The sequence below is a fragment of the Pezoporus occidentalis genome, unplaced genomic scaffold, assembly GCF_034315485.1.
Source record: "Pezoporus occidentalis ecotype Australia unplaced genomic scaffold, CSIRO_AGI_Poc_V1 ctg1, whole genome shotgun sequence".
Classification (NCBI taxonomy): domain Eukaryota; kingdom Metazoa; phylum Chordata; class Aves; order Psittaciformes; family Psittacidae; genus Pezoporus; species Pezoporus occidentalis.
Genome location: NW_026912778.1, coordinates 9,338,892 through 9,358,723, shown reverse-complemented (window position 1 = coordinate 9,358,723; position 19,832 = coordinate 9,338,892). Strand labels below are relative to the sequence as shown.

Sequence of the window (19,832 nt, the reverse complement as noted above, 5' to 3'; positions counted from 1 at the left end):
CCAAGAGACAACAGTCAAAAAAACATGTTCTCAGGCTATAGCTCTATAACCATTAATACTGGATCTGTGCACAGCAATACAGATCAGATTTGTATTAGATGTGAGAACACAAACACGTTTCTCCCCTCAAATTAGATGGTGCCACAAATATAGCCTGTGTGATAGTTTCATGGTCTACAGTAGTTACATGACAGCTATAGTAGAACAGATGGCATAAAGCCTTACAATAACGTTAACTTGTCAAAATTCCTAGAAAACTGTTGAGTTAGCAGAATATGTTTGTACTGGATCAGTGCTTACCATCATGTAGCTGCAACATTCTTGATTAGATGTAGAAACCCTACAGCCAGATTCAGTCTGGGGTTAAACTGTGGCCTTGGAACCACAACTGGAGTGCAACACTGTGCTACAGCTTGCTCCTCCTGAGCCAGTTTGCACAGACACTCAGCTGTTATGCCTGCCATCCACAGAAGCAGGGCTAAAAGCAGGAGCATTAACTGGCTCTTAATTTGTGCTAACACAAAGCACATTACAGGTAATTGCGCAGGTAAAGAGTGGGTACAACTGTTTTACTGCTTGGCTTTCTTGAGCTACACCGATATACCCAACTTACCCTGAAAGTTTAGCTGTGCAGAAATTTAGGCTAAGAAAACAGTAAGCAAATGAAGATTTATTACACCTCCCAAAACAAGACTACAGTTCCACTACACAAACCCAACACAAGCTACTAGTGCAGCATGCTTATCTAAAAGGAAAAATTATTTTTGTTTTTTAAATGGTGTTATAGCACCTTCAACCAGTCTTCAGAATTCTTTCTTGAAATTTCACAGGTTCACATATAAAGCTGTGAATAAGCTTACCTTGCATATACTAGGGAAAAAAAAAAAAAAGTTCATTTTTATAGCACTTAGTTTTGGAAGAACAAAATACTTTTCAAAAGGTAACAACACAGATCTCCTGGAGAATATGACTGTATTTCAGCACTACATGTTGACTTTAAATCAGTGAAAAAAAAAAAAAAAAAAAAATCAGACAAAACCAAGTCCCAGACTTCGCCATCCCAAGGCCCTAGGTCAGAGGTCTATTTTCCCATTCTTAAAATAAAACACAATTCATCTGAGAACCACTGATTAGGGGAATAATGAGTAATACCATAAAGAGACATCAAATTTGATCTTGTTAAGCTGTAAAATTATTTTCTAATTTTTTGGGTGTTAACTTACAATAATACAGAATTTTATCACCTCAAATATTGTACTTCAATATTATATTTACAATAAGCACATTTTAAATACATTTTCATGCATGCACAGAGTGGAACCCCTGAGAAAGGGCAAGCATAAAGTAACAGCAGTTGTTTAATAAAATGAATTTTCAAAGTGGCCATTTTAAGGAACGTGATCTCAGTCTGGAATCTCAGCAAAGAGGCTTTCACTGAACTTGCTTTGTTTCTGTTATATGTTACTAGCACTCTAATCTGTTGTCTGTAACAGTCCTCAAAGCCACAATTACTTGTGAGCGATTACTAGTATTCCCTGGGATACCAACATCATGCAAGAATAACAAATTCCCTCCAAGCTGAAGTTCTCACTTGGTATGACCATCATATTCAAAAGAAAAAAAAAACAACAAAACACACAAAAAACAACCCCAAAAACCCCAAACACAAACCTTTCCTTGCCCTATTATGTTTTGGGAGCTGCAGGATGAATTTGGTTGTTGCCATGCAGTGTTTGAGAAGTGGCAGTCTTGGGAACATATCCTACTGCCCTAAAATTTAAGGTTGTCTCTGACAGAGTATGGAAAGGGTGGTACCATTCCTGAAGTGTTGTATCCCATCTCAGATAGGTTGAACCTTCAAAAAAAACCCTATGCTGACTAATACTAACAGTTCAAAGGAAGTAAATAGCAGTGGTGTTTCACACAGGCAAACAAATACAGAGCAGAAGTGATGTACCCACAGCAAGATCAACAGCAAAGCACAGGAACTTAACCGAACATTAGTTTCACAGCATAAAAACTGGGTTAGTTGAAACTTGTCAGTGAGGACCGTATTTCTCACCGTACGTATTTCAAAATGCACTTTTCTATCCTCTCCTAGTAGGTACATCCATATAGTACAGGAGCCTAAACGCTACAGCTGATTTGATCACATCTGTATCCACAGTGGTGAGTATAGATCCAAGTCTCTAAAATCAGATTACTACAGTATCCTTACCATAAGTTGAATGAATATTTGTTTTCTTTGTGGAGAATTAGGAAAAAATAAAGGAAAAAAGTCTTCACAAAACTTAGAAATCCTGCATCAAAAGCCTGAGTTAGTGCATTCTGGGGGGTTTTTGTTTGTTTGTTTAATAAATTTTAATAGTACACAAATAAAAACTGCTAACAAGTTCACAGAAAATAGGATCTTCAGTGCTGGTTATTTAGCTTAACTTCACTGAGCACCTACTTTTCTACCAATTTGCTTCTTACATGGAATATATGGCTGCTTCAAGGATTCCCCCCAACTTTCAGTGGGGCACCCTACTAAAGTGACGCCCATCAGATACAATATGTAGCACAGACACAGCCTTGAAGGTGGTGGTAGGGGGGATAATTGTTTTTTTCTGGTTTAAAAGCATCGTTTTGTATCAGAGATCAATAAACTCATAAACTCCCAAATCCTTCACTTTCTAGAGAGAATGAGAAATGGCAGCACACGTTTGGGAAGTGTACGGCAAACAGCTGAAAATAATACATCACAGCAATTACAAAACTGGACAGTTTTAAGGAATAATACTGTATATCTCAATCAACTCCACTGTACATTAAGCGATGCACAGGGGATTAATGGAAATACTCTTGTTACTCACAGAGGTTGAGTCAGACCTCAGCTGAGCATTACCTGGGGTATTTTCAGTAGCTTCATATTGAAAAAAAAAAAATTTAGAATTAAGACTTCTCTCCCCAGCCCCTGATGATACATGGCTCAGAAAAGTGTTTTATGCTGTTACACCAAGCAAAGTGACCTCTAATGTGTTATTAGCAGAATTCTGAAGCAATCTGTATGAATTAGTCTACAACACCAACAACAGCCCTATGAAAGTATTTTCCAGACTTAAAAAAAAATAAAAATCAACTACCCTATTGTTTGTTTTTTTTTTTTTAGACTCAGTCTTCACATTGACAAAATTCTTATAGTTGATCTGCAGAAAGTCTGGTGCATTAGCTCCAAGATGTGAAGAGCTGAGTGCAAGTCTATGAAGTTAGACTATTTCACTTACACACTTAAAGACAACTTGTCAGCCTTATTAATTATTTACTTCATCAAAAAAATGTCAAAACGGCACTTTTAAGTTTTACTCTGCAAAACCAACACTTCTGCAGTATGCATAACCGTTATTATATCAATGTAGATTAATGACTATGAAAATGAATACATGAAAAGTATGAAAATACTCTTTAACAAGTTTCTTTAGAACTTCTTGTATTGCCAAAAAAGCCTAATACTTCTGCTTAGCTAAGTTCTGAAAAACAGTTCTTACTCTTCATTTTATTTTGAAAAGTAATGAATACGTGCTTTTTTTTTTAATGCAGTATTTGTGCCTCTTCTAATAACGTGCATGTGAATCACTTAAATATTCAGCCTCACTTAATCTGACAGCTCAATAATTTACATGTTGATTGTTCTCACTTTGAATACTTGGAATTTAGCAACACCTCCATGCTCCTACTTACATATTCTTACTTTAACAAGCTTAACACAAAACACATTTAAGCCAAATTTAGCGGAATCAGTTTTCAAGTCCAATTAAGTTTTAAGAAAGCGATCTGAGAAATATGCACAATCTATTATCAAGTAAATCACATAAAGGGAACATACTTTAACAGAGAGAAATCCCAAGCTTAGCTTGGCTTACAAAGCATCACGAATCTTAAAGTACAGTATGGTCATGCAAGCTTTGCATATATTTCAAAAAACTATTCTAGCTTGTGTAATAGCTAATCCCAGCATGTTGAATCCGTTTGGGTTTCAGAATACAGAACCTCTGAAAAATCTCTCTCCCTGGCTATCAAATACTGGCAATTCTGTTGCTATAATTTTGTTTGTTTAGGTGGTTTTGTTTTTTTTTTCTTACTTTTATCAGTGCTATCTCCATAGTGGAAAAAAAACACCCTTCTCTAAGTCCCAGAAGTTCTCAAGCAACAGAGCTATTGCATAGCTGAGAGATACAAGTGGACAAGGAAACCTCTGGGTTGGGTTGAGATATCCACCATAAATCTTGGAGTAGCCTAAAGTCTGAAGCTACCCCAAGAGTAAAAAGTGGAGGTGGAGAAATAAAAGACGTCAGTGAATTTGGAATAGTGACGGATGGACTGACTAAAACTGTATCCTTATTTCTCCTCCTTTTCAAACCGACCTGGACGCACCACTGGCATACAAATCAGCCATTAGACAGCTGTAGCTAGAGAACAGAATTGATTTCTTGGAGAAGAAATCCAGATTCTGCTTCAATGTTACAATTGCTTACATAGATCCATGTGAAACTGCTCTGATAAAATGTTTCATATCATGTTTGTTTATTTTTTATTTTTTGGCAGTTCCTGTATTATTCTTTACAGCCTTCAGAAAGAAGCTTAAGGATTCTAGAGTTATCACGTTCCCCCTGCCTTCACTCAACCTATAAACCACATTTTCAAAGTTAGCTGCATCTCGAAAAGATTAGGGACTAAATGCAAGGAAGATAAAACTAGGATACTATAGGAAGTATTAATCCATACAAGTTGTCATTTTTTTCATCATGCAAACTTAGAAACTTTCGAGACAATAAAAAAAACCCTTGAAGGCTTGTAACCAAAACAAACTGGTAAGAGAGAGCAGAATCTTGTGTGGTAGGACCAGTAGAATAGCAAGTAGAATTGAAACCCTGGACTTTAGCAGGGCAAACTTTGGCCTTTTCAAGCAATTGCTAGGGGAAATCCCATGGGCAAGGCTGCTTGAAGGTAAAGGGGCCCAAGACAGTTGGTTGGCATTCAAGGATTGCTTTTTCCAAGCTCAAGATCAGAGCATCCCGACACGTAGGAAGTCAAGGAAGAGGGCCAGGAGACCTGCGTGGCTAAATAGGGAATTGCTGGGTATGCTCAAGTGGAAGAGAAGAGTTTACAGGTCATGGAAGGAGGGGCTGGCCACTTGGGAGGAATATAAGGCTGCTGCTAGAGGATGTAGGAAGCCAGCTAGGATGACTAAGGCCTCCTTAGAATTAAATCTGGCGAGAGGGGTCAAGGACTTTTTCAAATACATGGCAGATAAAACTAACACCAGAGGCAATGTAGGCCCACTGATGAACGGGATGGGTGCCCTGGTGACAGAAGATGCAGAGATGGCAGAGTTACTGAATGCCTTCTTTGTCTCTGTCTACTCTGCCGGAGGCAGTCCTGAAGAGCCCTGTACCCCTGAGACCTTAGACAAAGTCAGGTCAACGGAGCGGTTTGCCTTAGTTGATGAGGAATGGGTTAGAGACCAGTTGAGCAATCTGGACATCCATAAATCCATGGGTCCAGATGGGATGCACCCGCAGGTGCTGAGGGAACTGGCGGAAGTCATCGCTAGACCACTCTCCATCATCTTTACCAAGTCTTGGGAAATGGGAGAGGTGCCTGAGGACTGGAGGAAAGCAAATGTCACTCCAGTCTTCAAAAAGGGCAAGAAGGAGGACCCGGGTAACTATAGACCAGTCAGCCTCACCTCCATCCCTGGGAAAGTGATGGAACACTTTATCCTTGGTGCCATCTTAAGGCATATCAAGGATAAGAGGGTTATGAGGGGCAGTCAACATGGCTTCATCAAGGGGAAATAATGCTTGACCAATCTCATAGCCTTTTATGAGGAAATAACACGGTGGATGGATGATGGCAGAGCGGTGGATGTGGTCTACCTTGACTTCAGCAAAGCATTTGACACAGTCTCCCACAGCATCCTCACAGCTAAATTGAGGAAGTGTGGTCTGGATGATCAGGTAGCAAGGTGGACTGTGAACTGGCTGAAGGAGAGAAGCCAGAGAGTTGTAGTCTGTGGGGCGGAGTCTAGTTGGAGGCCTGTAACTAGTGGAGTGCCTCAGGGGTCAGTACTGGGACCACTATTATTTAATATATTCATCAACGATTTAGATGAGGGAATTGAGTGTACTGTCTGCAAGTTTGCTGATGACACCAAGATGGGAGGAGTGGCTGACACGCCAGAAGGCTGTGCTGCCATCCAGCGAGACCTAGACAGGCTGGAGAGTTGGGCAGGGAATAACTTGATGAGATATAACAAGGGAAAGTGTAGAGTCCTGCATCTGGGCAGGAACAACCCCAGGTTCCAGTATAGGTTGGGGAATGACCTGTTAGAGAGCAGTGTAGGGGAGAGGGACCTGGGGGTCCTAGTGGACAACAGGATGACCATGAGCCAACACTGTGCCCTTGTGGCCAAGAAGGCCAACGGCATCCTGGGGTGTATTAGAAAGGGGGTGGTTAGTAGGTTGAGAGAGGTCCTCCTTCCCCTCTACTCTGCCCTGGTGAGACCGCATCTGGAATATTGTGTCCAGTTCTGGGCCCCTCAGTTCAAGAAGGACAGGGACCTGCTGGAGAGAGTCCGGCACAGTGCAACTAAGATGATTAAGGGAGTGGAGCATCTCCCTTATGAGGAAAGACTGAGGGAGCTGAGTCTCTATAGTTTGGAGGAGACTGAGGGGTGACCTTATTAGTGTATATAAATATATAAAGGGGGAGTGTCACGAGGATGGAGCCAGGCTCTACTCAGTGGCAAAAAATGATAGGACAAGGGGTATTGGGTACAAACTGGAACACAAGAGGCTCCACTTAAACTTGAGAAGAAACTTCTTCTCAGTGAGGGTGATGGAACACTGGAACAGGTTGCCCAGGGAGGTTGTGGAGTCCCCTTCCCTGGAGACATTCAAAACTCGCCTAGACACATTCCTGTGTAACCTTATCTATGTGTTCCTGCTCCGGCAGGCGGATTGGACTAGATGTTCTTTTGAGGTCCCTTCCCATCGCTAGCATACTGTGATACTGTGAAAAGGTTAATTTATCCATACTTACACTTTTTTTCTTAGGAAGGACCACTTTCACATTAAAACTATGAAGAGCAATACAACTCCTTGGGGAATTTTTGTGAAACAATTTGAAACAGACACAGCAATTATTTACAAACATGTCCCTCATTTCTCCTGGAATAATTTCTACCATTGTATAGCTACATTAAGAGTCCCAGAACACTGTAGCTGAAAAAAAAAAATTTCTCCACCCATGATAAGCAATACTACACTATATTATACCTTAGTTTTCTCAACTGACTGTAGTTTTGAATTGTTGTGGAAAACATTTCTTCTCCGGCCTGTCTGAATATGTTACATTGCAAAGCATGCATCTAAGTACAGAGGACTGAACTGATTGTTCGGTTCAGAAATCCCTGAATGTGTCAAAGAGCTACAAAAGCATGCTATTATTTCATCTTGTGTAATAAACATGAACATGGAAGTACTCAAGCATGGAATGCAGATGATTTCTGAAACTTCAGTCTCCAGAAAAAGTGTTTTCCCAATTTTAGAGCTAAAGAATTCAAGACTGAAGAGCAGACAAGAAATTATTATAATCTAGAACAGTTTGTTGTTTTGTGTTTTTTTATATATTCATAATTGCAATACAGAACACACATAGAAGATACCTATGTTGCATTTTTACTAACCTTTCTAATATTTTCCTAACAGTATTTTGAGTCTATGTGAAAACATTTCTTCTCATTACAGGTACAGGTACCTGACTTTGCAGCTTGCCTCAGATAATACATCTTATTGTGGTTTCTTCATGTTCTAGAAGCCCACCAACCTGGAGATTTGAAATGCTTTTAAAAGAAACTTCATTCAAATTTCAGCCACTGCTTTCCTTCTTACGTGGCTTTAAAGAAAAGCTAAATTTAAATAGCAGAAACAAATAACTTCTATATAGAGAGTTATATTTTTATTCAAAACAGAAGCTATAGTAAATAAAAAATACATTTGTAGTTTTGGGGAAATATCCTCTGTGTATATATGCTTTGCAGAAATCTAACTGATCAGTTCTATTTAAACTCTGATATTTCTTTCATCACAAATCTCATAATTATTCCATTAGACTTGGCGTAAGTTTGAACCTAGTGTTTTTGTCACGCCTGATACAAGAGACTTGGAAGCAAGGAATGCTTCAAGAGGTACTTCCTCGTTTATCACAAGCCAGGACAAATGGATTGCTCTATATATCACTTGTGAGCTTAGACATGTCCACTTAAATTGTGAGGGGAAAAAAACCCAAACCAAACAACGAAAACCCACTGACAATATTTTCTTGATGAGTTTGAGAACGGGCATACATGTTTTGTGTTGTAAATGTCCATCTCCTCATGAATAGGTTTTAGATTAGAGATGTACAAATGATAAATTTTTCTGTTCAGCACATCAATTGACCAGCAAAATATATGAAACAAAGATAACTTCAGTGGATGTGTAATAGAATTTGTAATAGTAAAAATGAAATACACATTACTTTTTGCTTTATCTGAGACTCATTTAATACATAGTAAGTGGGGTTTGTTTGGTTGTGGGATTTTTGTTTTTTTCTTTTTGTGTGGTTTTTTTTTCAATTAAAAAAAAATTATAATGAAGCACTTTCTCAGTAACTATTTGTAAAAGAAAAGCCAGGCAGTTTGTTGATCTTTTCCCTTCCCTGTAAATTGTACCACGTCACAGGATCAAAATATCCCTGACAGGGACCTCATATTTCAGTAGGCTTTATATTTACCTTAGCTCTTTATGCAAAGAGCCTATAGTATTTATTTGATTTTTTATTCCATCAGCAGAGCATCTTTATACCAGGACACTGAAACGGGATGTCATCCTAAGACAGCAATGAAATCATTTGTAAAGAAATCTTCCCACTTTACTTCCATGTTTTGATACGCATTGAAACAGTTAACACTGCCTGAATTATCAGATTTTTACATTACTCTTCCATAGAATTCCATATATTTGGGGTGAAAATTCTGCTCTTCTGCAACATCTTTGTCTCCCGAGACCTTTTCCCTTCTGTCTGACAACTAGCTTTTCCTACTGTGAAGCTGAAGCAGCCTTCTGTTCTTGGTAACTCCTGTTGTTTTACGTTGAAATATTTTGGGAGTTTGTTAGTAGTTTTCCCACTTGGATAATATTTTTAAGTTATTTGGTATACATCGATGATGAAGTAACTTACTAGTCAACAAACAAAATACTGAAAGCTCATGGTTATAAAGCTGACATCTGTGCCATGAAAGCATGTATTAGGCAATGCATTGCTGGTATCTCATTTCCACAAATGACTGTGAAATAGGAAGTGGGCTCAAGTGAATCCATTTACATAAGAGAAAGTGGGAAATTTTGATTATGTAACCCATTCTACAAGGTTATTTTTTCAAAATCCCATACAAGAGGTCAACTTTCATTTAGATAATTATCTGAAAAAAATTACAAAACATACTTTAGACAGAAATTCCAAATGTTCTTTTGAAGATTAACATCTTCAAAACTGAGTCAACACACAAACAATAACCAGAAGTTTAAGAACAAACCCCAACAAAACCCAAAACAAATCTATCCTAAGATACAAGGTGAACTCAGGTCAACAGTTAGGTGTATTGATAACACTAGAACTGTAAGGTATAACACAATTATTGTATCACTTCCTGTCCTGGGTAGATGTTGATGTAGTAATTATGTGCTCACAAAAGTTAAAGTTTTATATCCCAAGATTTTTTTATAAAACACCTGGCATATTCCAACTAGTCCATCTTACAGGGAGTTCAGGCTAGTTGACATAGTTAAGAGTCAATGGCAGAAATACTGAAAAAAGAAAACACAACCCTCAATGCTCAGCTAAAATTACTGTTCCTCTACATATATTTTAAAAGATCGCCAGCATTTTGTAGTCTACTTTTGTAATATTTGTCTTTGGACACTTATTTAGATTCCTTAACTCTAAAATCAAAATGCAAACTAAGAACCAAACAAGCATTTGTAGATTAGTGTTGTGGTTTAAACCCAGTCAGGCAACTCGTTCACTCACTCCCCCCCTTCTTTCCCTCTCCCTACTCCCAGAGGGACGGAGAGGAGAATCGAAAAGAATGCAACTCCCACAGGTTGAGATAAGAACAGTTTAGTAACTAAGGCATAACACAAATCACTACTCCTACCACCAAAAATAACAATGATAGAGGAAATAACAAGGGAAGAGAATACATCACCTCACCAGCAGCCGACCGATAACTCACCCCCCCCCCCCAGCCTGACCAAGCACTGACCGATACCTCCTCCAACCCTGCAGTCCCCCAGCCCTTCTGGCTAACTCCCAGTTACATCCTGGGCATGATGTGCTGTGGTATGGAATACCTCTTTGGTCAGTTTGGGTCAGGTGTGCTGTCTCTGCTTCCTCCTGGCTTTCCCTCCTCCGTGGCAGAACATGAGACTCACAAAGTCCTTGGCCAAACCAAAACATCAGGCCGGAAGTCAAAACACAGCACTGCACCAGCTACCAAGAAGGAGAAAAATGACTGCTACTGCTGAACCCAAGACAATTAGGTAATGAATAAACTATTAGTAAGATAACCTAGCATGCAGTGTTACCTCTGTAGGAATTTTCAGGTATGGTGAGTTATAAACCATTATTAAACAAAACATGCTAGTGTAGTATAATCCCCCAGCTGGTGACAGAGAAGGCTCACTGCCCAATTTAAACCACTACCAACATAAAAATCTTATTAATGTACTAATAATTAAGGAATTTTAAAAACTTTTTTTGTGTGGTAAAAGTTTTAAATTCAAGAAAAATAAAACCAAGAAAAAATACTATTTGAATTACTCAGCTAAAACTATAACGCTTCTGGAAAATAAGCAGTCCTTGAATTGTTATTTACATTCACATGTAGGTATCCACATTAACTTTCATTGATATCTCTATGCATACACTGTTGATAAGCAGTGTCTTATGGAAAACTCCATTACTTGTGGACACAGATCCAATACCACTCACTGGCGTGGTAATGTTAAGGTCATTCTAATTACCTTCTCTATACTTTATTCTCCCCTATGTGGCCCTAGTAATCAGGAGGACTTTTTGAAATGCTGATGCAGCATTATACTGATTTATTTTGAAATATGCTGTATGTAATACTAATCATTGGAACTGCATATTGGATATTTGCTGAGGTTATCTTTAAAATTCTTAGGCTACATACTGTGAACAAGCAATCCCACATATTTGCATGCTACATAAGTGGTATTTCCTGTTACTAACAGAAGAGAAAGTTATAGTTTCTAAAAAGTTCAGCTGTTGGACTAGTTTATTAAATAAATAAATAGGTCTCTATTGTCTACAGGGGATTTACTTGGGCTTGCTAGTGAAGTTAAATACTTCAGTGCAGAGCAAGTGCTAGAAGCTCTCCAGGTGAAGCCACCGTTTTGTACTTCCCATCTTATGCTTTGTACTTGTCCTGGGTTCAGCAGTAGCAGTCATGTTTCTCCTTCTTGGTAGCTGGTGCAGTGCAGTGTTTTGACTTTCGGCCTGGGAACAGAACTGATAGAGATGTTTTGGTTTGGCCAAGGACTTTGTGAGCCTCATGCTCTGCCAGGGAGGAGGGGAGGCCAGGAGGAAGCAGAGACAGGACACCTGACCCAAACTGACCAAAGAGGTATTCCATACCACAGCACGTCATGCCCAGGAGGTAACTGGGAGTTAGCCGGAAGGGCTGGGAGACTGCAGAGCTTGGTCGGGCTGGGGGGGGTGAGTTATCGGTCGGCTGGTGGTGAGATGATGTATTCTCTTCCCTTGTTATTTCCTTTATCATTGTTATCATTGGTGGTAGCAGCAGTGATTTGTGTTGTACCTTAGTTACTAAACTGTTCTTATCTCAACCCGTGGGAGTTGCATTCTTTTCAATTCTCCTCTCCGTCCCTCCGAGAGCAGGGGAAGGGCAAGAAAAGGGGGGGAAGTGAGCGAACGAATTACCTGACTGGGTTTAAACCACGACAGTACTATACAATGTCAAGACAACTAGCTTTTATGGCATCCTTATTAGATAGGCTTCTCTATCCCTCTGACACATAAAACTCCCCTTCTATACTGAAGAGTACTTTCCACCAGATTAAGATCATTAAAGTATTCTCCATTTAGAAAAAGGGATTAAAAAATTGTAGATTGTTCCACATACACTTACTGGGATGCTTAAGGGAAAGCACTGTCAGACAATCTGAAAAGATCAAAATTTCATAATTTAACTCAACACTGTTGCTAATGGCCGAACATTAGAAATGACAGCTAACACACACTGTAGCATCATTCCTATAATTGCCGCTCTGTAACAAAGAGCTTCCAGAAGGGAAGCAGCAATTAAAATGTATTTTTACTACAGCAATATGAAATAATTGTTTCATGATTTCTTTTCTGTGGTGGTATTCATGTGCAGTGAATCAAAGGTCTGCCTTGCCCAGCAAATTATCCCCCCAACTCTCCTTCCCCATTTGAGCCAAAGCAGATGCCCAATAGTTTATTTTATGCTAATCAGGTAATGGAAGCAGAAATTGATGTTAATTTCAAATTTTATAGTTAATATCCTGAGTGTCTCACTGCTGGCTGAAAAAAGGAATGGCTTATATGGTACCACACATAGTATTCGCCACAATGATGTCTTTTGACAGTTTGCACTGATTCATATGTTCCACTCTCCATTTCTATGACAAGAGGATAATATTTTATGCTAAACTAGAATGAGTTCATAAGTAACAGCAAATCACTTTTATATAAAGCTATGAGCAAGAACATTCAAAATATGACCTTATTATTTACATACATGGTTTAGAGACCAGTGTTTTTTCCCTCCTGGTATATCTATCTCTACTAAAACTCTAGTCACAAACTGAGAATTTGTTTTTCTAATTCACTATATAGATCATCTTATGGTAGCTTAATTCCATCTTCTTTCAAGCCTCTTTGACACAGATTTCCCTGTAACAGAGCAGCTCATTTTCCCGTAATTAGGAAAAGGCTCCCTTTCTAAGAGTGACTGCTCAGCTTTAGTCAGGACCTGAACATGTAGTTTTTCAGAGGCACTTTAAAACTTCAAGCCTTATTCGTCATCTCCTATGCGACCATAAGTGCAGCTGTAACTACCAAAGCTTGGGACAACACTTCTACGTAGGACATTTATGCCTGATGAAGGGGCTGGCATTAAGTCCAAGTCACATGCAGAAAGCCAATTGCATGACAAATGAAACGTGTCTATTCATCAGAACATCAAAAGATACAGAAGTGCTTACACAGTGTACTATTTTGCTTTTAGAGTAGACATATTTTCAGTCAAATGATAAGTGCAAAGGTCTTATGAAAAAATGAGCCACAAGAACAAATTATCTAGCCTCATCCACTTCCCTATTTGAAAAGATTTCAGTGAAAATAAAAAAAAAAAAAAGGGAAGAAGAGAAGGAGGCAAGCAGGCAAAGAATGGTCTATGGGTTGACAGATCTGATTTGGTCTTCATGCCATAGGGTCTTTATCTAGTCTAGAAGCAACTGCACCTGAAATCTTTTAAGTTACTGACCATACAGAAATGCATGTTGTGACTGATCTGTAAAAATGCACTACTGATAAACAGGCAGATATTAATTATCTTGCTGTCTACAGCTATCATCTGCAAAAGTCCAAGTTTGTGTATATATACACGCAGGTACGTCTTGCCCACGGCAGATGCAGTCTTCACTGTTTGGTTTACCTTTGCTAGAGTTAACTGAACTAAGTAGGAGAGAATCAGCAAGAAAACATGAACTCAATTAATTCTTTCAAGACTGATAACACTTTATTCTCAAACAAGAATACAAGTCTCTTCTCATAAGCTTGAACATTCAGTATACCATTAAATTCCAGGCAGCAAATGAGCAACTTTGTGAAGGAAATTATACCAGTGGCTAAAATAATCAAGGTATACATGAAAGTGGTGAAACGGAGAAGAGTAAGACAGAAAAGATATTACTACAATTCTGTTATTCAGGCCAACTGATCTTCTAAGAGTATCTCTTATGCTTTCATTTTCTTTGATCTGCCAACACCAGCTTTTTGTTTGTTCTTCCAGTTTAACGTGTTCTGTGCTAGTTGAAGAGCTTTTAGTTATGACCCTCATTTGTAAAAGTAACCCTTGAAAGCATGTCTCACAGACTATCATCATTTTGATTCCATGCTAACAATGCTTCCTTTATGCAAAAAAAAGTTAAAATCCCCAAATTCACATGCATCACTCCCTTTTCCCAGAGCTCATCTGGTTGAATAACATGACAGGCTCTTGTAAAGAAAAACTGGAAAAAAAAAAGTCATCTATGTGAACTGCAGTACACTAATTATTCTACATCTAAAAGTAGAATAGAGGTGATGTCTCAAATCTAGATAGTTTGTATTTAAATATAGCAGTGTTCTTTTTAAGGACCTGGATTTCTGCATTCTAGGCCTACCTGTAACAACAGGCTTTTGAACTGTGCAAGCACAAAATAGATGGGTTACTCTGAAAGACAGAGGAAAAAGGAATTTTGTAAAAACAAACTATTGGATTAACCAGTTTCCTAATATTTTAGATATGTAAAAACAAATACATCCATGTGAACACTGATTTTCACAAATGTTAGCCCTACATCCTTGAAATAACAACCTTTGCAATTTCTTACTGGCATCAAATCTGTGCTGCCAAAAAAAAGGAACAAAAATCCCATGAGAATTCCTTCCTCCCCCATCTGATTCAGGATGAGCTGAGAATGGGGGAGAACTCTTTCCATACTTTACCAAATCACCAGAGAGAAAAAACAACGATCCCACATAAACAGAACTGGCAGGTGTACATAGAAACAAAAGTAGTAACAGCCATCTGAAAGATCAGAACAGGCAGAAGCTACAAGAAGTAATAATAAAGTAGACATGATTAATTTTACTAACATAATGCTGTAGTAGTGGCTGGTATCCTTTTTCTGACATTTGTATCCAAATTTTGTCATTTCATGTTTCCCTTTCCAGGGGATACAATGAATTCACCTATTCAAATATTTAAAATTTTTTTTTTAATATGAGACTCCCACTGATAAAACTTCCAAGAATGCATCTGAAGTCTCTGGATTTTAAAGACTTTGATTACAGTATAATCTATGGCTTTTCCTTCATATTTGAATATAAGGCTACTAATTCAATCAAAATTACCTATTCACAGTATTGTGTAATGTACTAAAAATAACCCTTCTAGTAATCAGCTTTCTCCAGTGAACAATGAGTATGCAGAAGAACAGTAATCTAAAGAGGATGCCATATAATGGACTCCCTGCTGTTTTTTGTCTCCTTCAAGTCATAGGGTATTTCTACACAAGCAAAAAATACAGTTGAACATAGAAAACAAATACAAGTTACCAGCAGTCAGTGGAGCACTCCTCAAAGTGTCATTTTAAATAACATGGATTAGAATAGCTGTGCATTCAGGATAAACTATGCTTGGGCCTCTACCCCCTGAATTTGGGATACTTTGGTCTACTTACTGGGCATTAGAATATAAAAAAAATATAAAAACTAATAAAAACAAAAAACAGCAACAACAACAAGAACAAAAAAAAAACACCCAAACCAAACAAAAAACCAAAACCAAAAAGCAACCACCAAAACACCAAAACCAACAAAACAGCAAATTTCTTTCCTAGTGAAAGCAAGCACATTTCAGTTATTATGTTTAGGAAAGCAATGCATTCTTCCCTTTTTATCCAAGTGATTAAGCAGAAAAGAGATCTTTCTATCCAAGATCAAATATTGCCTCTTTAAGCAACTCCTGAGGCCCTTAATGTTTTTCCTCTATGTTGGAAGAAAATATCTCTACATCTAGCAGATATGTTCATTGACATTTCTTCACTGCTTGAGAGGCAAGTGACACGCCTTAGCTCAATAACATCATAGCATGTGGGGACACAAAGACAGTCCAGTTAAAAATGAAAGCTGGTATCAAGGACAAAGCTCTAAAATGAAAGACCAATTCTTCCTATCGAATTTTCCCCAAGTCCCTGGTTTTCTTCAGAAGAGACTCAACTACTTAGCAAACACAGTCATCATAGGTTTTCTGCCCCCACCCACCCCAATCCCGTTTCAACTGCAAAAATTTAAAAACAAACAAAGCCCAGACCACAACAAAACCTGAGCACCCTCAGCATGTTTAAGAGAAAATAAAAACAATCATATTTTGTGAAGCAGACGATTCTTCCCCATACACAGACCACACTGCCGTCAAGAAGCAAGTTTAAACGTTTGATCAGAAAAGATGCAGTTTGCATTTATCTACATATTTATACAGAATCCTTCAACATTTCTGTTGCTTTCAAGTACAACAGAAACAGACTACTAGAAATAAAAATGCTCTACAGAAAAGCTTTCAAAAAGAAATTGACATAGGAACGGTTACAAAGCATTTCTTAAGATGTCGTATCCTACATCTGCCCAAGACTTTCACATGTTGCAAATTAAAGCTCATTTCTGTGTGTACCATGACTTGTGGAGGTGCAAGATTAGCATAATTGTCTTTACTCACAGGTAAAGATGTGTTTAGGAAGAGGTAGAGACTTAACATTAAGTTCAAGAACAAATAATCAAAAATAGTTTTGTAATGACACATTGTTACTCACCTCTCCAGGGCTTAATTCTTATGACCTTGCCCAGACATTGCCCCAAGCTATGATGTCCTGAGGCCAGGAACATCCTTTAGCAGCATCGCACTCTGCTTCTCAGTACAAGACTGCCTATCTCCCTCCCACAATCCTTATTCAATGTCTAATGAAAACCAAAGCCAAACTGGAAGCTAATAAAAGATATAAGCTTCCCAAATCAATCCCTTGGTGATAAACACAGCCACTGGTATGCATTTATTTTTATATTAAATAGTAGAACAGGTCTGTGTTTAAAATTAATTTACAAAGGATATAAAGTATTAATGTGCTTAGTAATTTCACACTGCATTGTTTTGCATGAAGACTCCTCAAAGTTATTAAGAGTAGTGTCTTCATTAAAGACAAGACTTACTAAAACTATGGTTGAGGATACGTGCCCAGTGTTATTTCTAACCCTGGCTGCAAAACTCAAATGTAATAACCTGGAAATAGCTTATCATGAAACAGTTTCGCACCTTTGTTTAGTCTTTCAGAACACTAACGCTCATTCTCCTTTTAATATATAACAACTTTCTACTTTCCAGGTTCCTGCTGTCCAGGAAAGGAGTAAAATTCCTTACAAAAACATAACTTTCAACTTCCAGTTTTGAAGATATAAAATTATAAGTAAAATTATAAGAAAATTGGTTTGTAACCATACTTACATCTAAGTGAGAAATATAGCCAACTGAGATGGTGGCCTTTACTCAGATTTGTTTTTTTGTTGCTTTTTTTTTCTTGTGAAAGGTAACTAAACATTTCTGAACAAGAACCATCAGATCCACTGAGAACCTACTTGCAGCATTTCAGCACTGGCCATAGCTGGCAGCAATAATGGATTTCCAGAACGCATTTAGAGTACAAAACTTACAAAAAACTTCATTAAAAAAAAGTTATACATAAACACTTACTGTTACTTCCTTGCTGTAGAATCTATGTTCACAATGAAAGCGTGAAGTTAGAGATGAAAGTTATTGCCTGTTAAGAAGTCAAACCAACATGAATATGTTAATTTAATATAGAATAAACTCTGAAATGCAACAGCTAATAAGAACCTTTTCATACCATAAATAAGAAATATGCCCACAATAAGGTCTATGTTTCTCCATCCCCCATGAATTAAGAATCACAAATGCAGGACAAGTGGAAATTATGTCTTAATAGTGACACTGTCATAGAACAAGCTAAGAAATGCTGCCTTGGGACTGCAGAAAATATCTCACAACATGCACAAATAAAAACCTAATGAAATGAAAAACAAGCTCTAACTCATTCTAGTACTCCAGCAGCAGACACAAATTACAATAAGAGCACATTTGCTTATTACGGGAAAAGTAAAATTCCAGGATTAGGACTAGATAATAAAGATATGCATAGGACACAACTCTGCTGACTTTTTAAATCATTGAAACCAAGATGATAGTTTATGCAGTTTATCACTTATCAGACTTATCAAACAGATCTGAGAAAAATACAAATCTGATCACATTACCAATACCAGTTCTTTATATATCTACAGTCAGTGACTAAATAGTGCAAAAATTAGGTTCTCTTATATTGTTATATTCCAATTTTGACATAAAAGGGAGCACTGCTACAGCAGAAAGTAACAGAAAACCAAACTGAAATGCATTTTGCATAATTTGCGTATTTTATAGGTAATCCTACTTGTATTTTCCCTTGCTTGTATAGAAACACCAATTTCTAGTAACTGAAATAGCAAACAACAGGAATTGCATTATACGTGGACAAAGTCAGGCTTTTAAGATCCATGAAAGTAGTGAAGCACACATTTAACTGTTTTAATACATAGTGTTTCTGAATTGTTAATGCGACTCCTTCGATGCCATAGTAGCATGAAAAATTCATGTCGATGTGCCCTCAGCTATTGAGATCCTAAAATTACAGAAGCAATATAAGGATACACACTGTCACTCTAGACTAAAATGATCTTTCCAAGTAAATGTGTTCACACCCAATAAAACACCTTAGTTTCAATTTTTGTTCTATTTCCCCCTCACATACAAGTTTTTAAGATCATTTAAATGGAAGTATATTTCATTGTAAACTCTATCAGTGTGTTACATACTTCATGTAACATAAAAGATAAGATTTAATACAAAAGGCGAGGCATAATTATCCTGCAACAGAAACACCATATTTTCAGTCATATCAAAACGAATTTAGATAGAATTCCATATTTCATTTTATCTGGCCTCCAGATCAAAATGGGGAAAAATATAAATTACACTAAGAGAGGTCTGGATAAAAGGCTGCAGCCAAGTTTAGACCAGCAGAACTTTGGACTTCTATTCTTCCTTCACACAAAGCAAGAACAGTATTAAATGAAGAAGTGCATGTTTTTAAGTCTTAAGATTAATTTCAGAGGCAGAAAGCTCATCTTATATGTAGCCAAGTGAAGAAATCATCCTGCAACCAGAGGAACAAAACTAAACTTAGCTACAATAAAAACTAGGAAACACGAAGCTCTGCACATAGATTATGGAATCACAGTAAATGTAAGTTTTTACATTGCGTACGCATGATTTAACAATACATCCGAGGTTAAAAAAAAATACCTAGAGCACTCCTATAAACTGTTTTCTAAGCTGCTGTGTTTAAGATTGGTGAATCATAAGGCTGGCTGTATTTTTCTTTTATTTTTCACCTTGCAGTAATTGCTAATGCTTCATAATGTTGACTGTAAATATAACATTTTTTCCTTTCCACTTTTAGAACAAAAATAGAATAACACACTCAAAAAAGTTTGTTGCTAGGCCAAGGATATCAAAATCTGTTAAAGTAGAAATGCTCTATTTACTTCATTGTCTGAATTATTTTCCACACATTTTATAGATCTTTCTGTTTAAAGCTAAAAGCTAGTTATCAGCACATTTTGTTCCTTGTGTTTTCTTTTTTTTCTCTTTTATTAAATAGGAAGGTATGGGTGGATGTTTATAGTTTTGGCTCAGGTAAAAGGCAAGGTAAAAGCATAACCAAAAAAGTGTATACACAATTAAGATGTGGGCAAGATTTAAAACAAAGCCAGATACTGAACTTCAGAGCTGAAATTTGTTCTTT

The 19,832-nt window shown here is 37.5% G+C and overlaps 1 long non-coding RNA gene across 4 annotated transcripts in view; it reads right to left on the bottom strand.

The window, feature by feature from the left end:
• Nucleotides 1–19,832, bottom strand: part of LOC134166803 (uncharacterized) — a 704,714-nt gene that overhangs the window by 387,875 nt on the left and 297,007 nt on the right. For all 4 annotated transcript variants that reach the window (XR_009966019.1, XR_009966008.1, XR_009966025.1 and 1 more), the window contains one exon: nt 17,663–17,729. This is a non-coding gene — a long non-coding RNA (uncharacterized LOC134166803). The remainder of the gene's footprint in view (nt 1–17,662; nt 17,730–19,832) is intronic.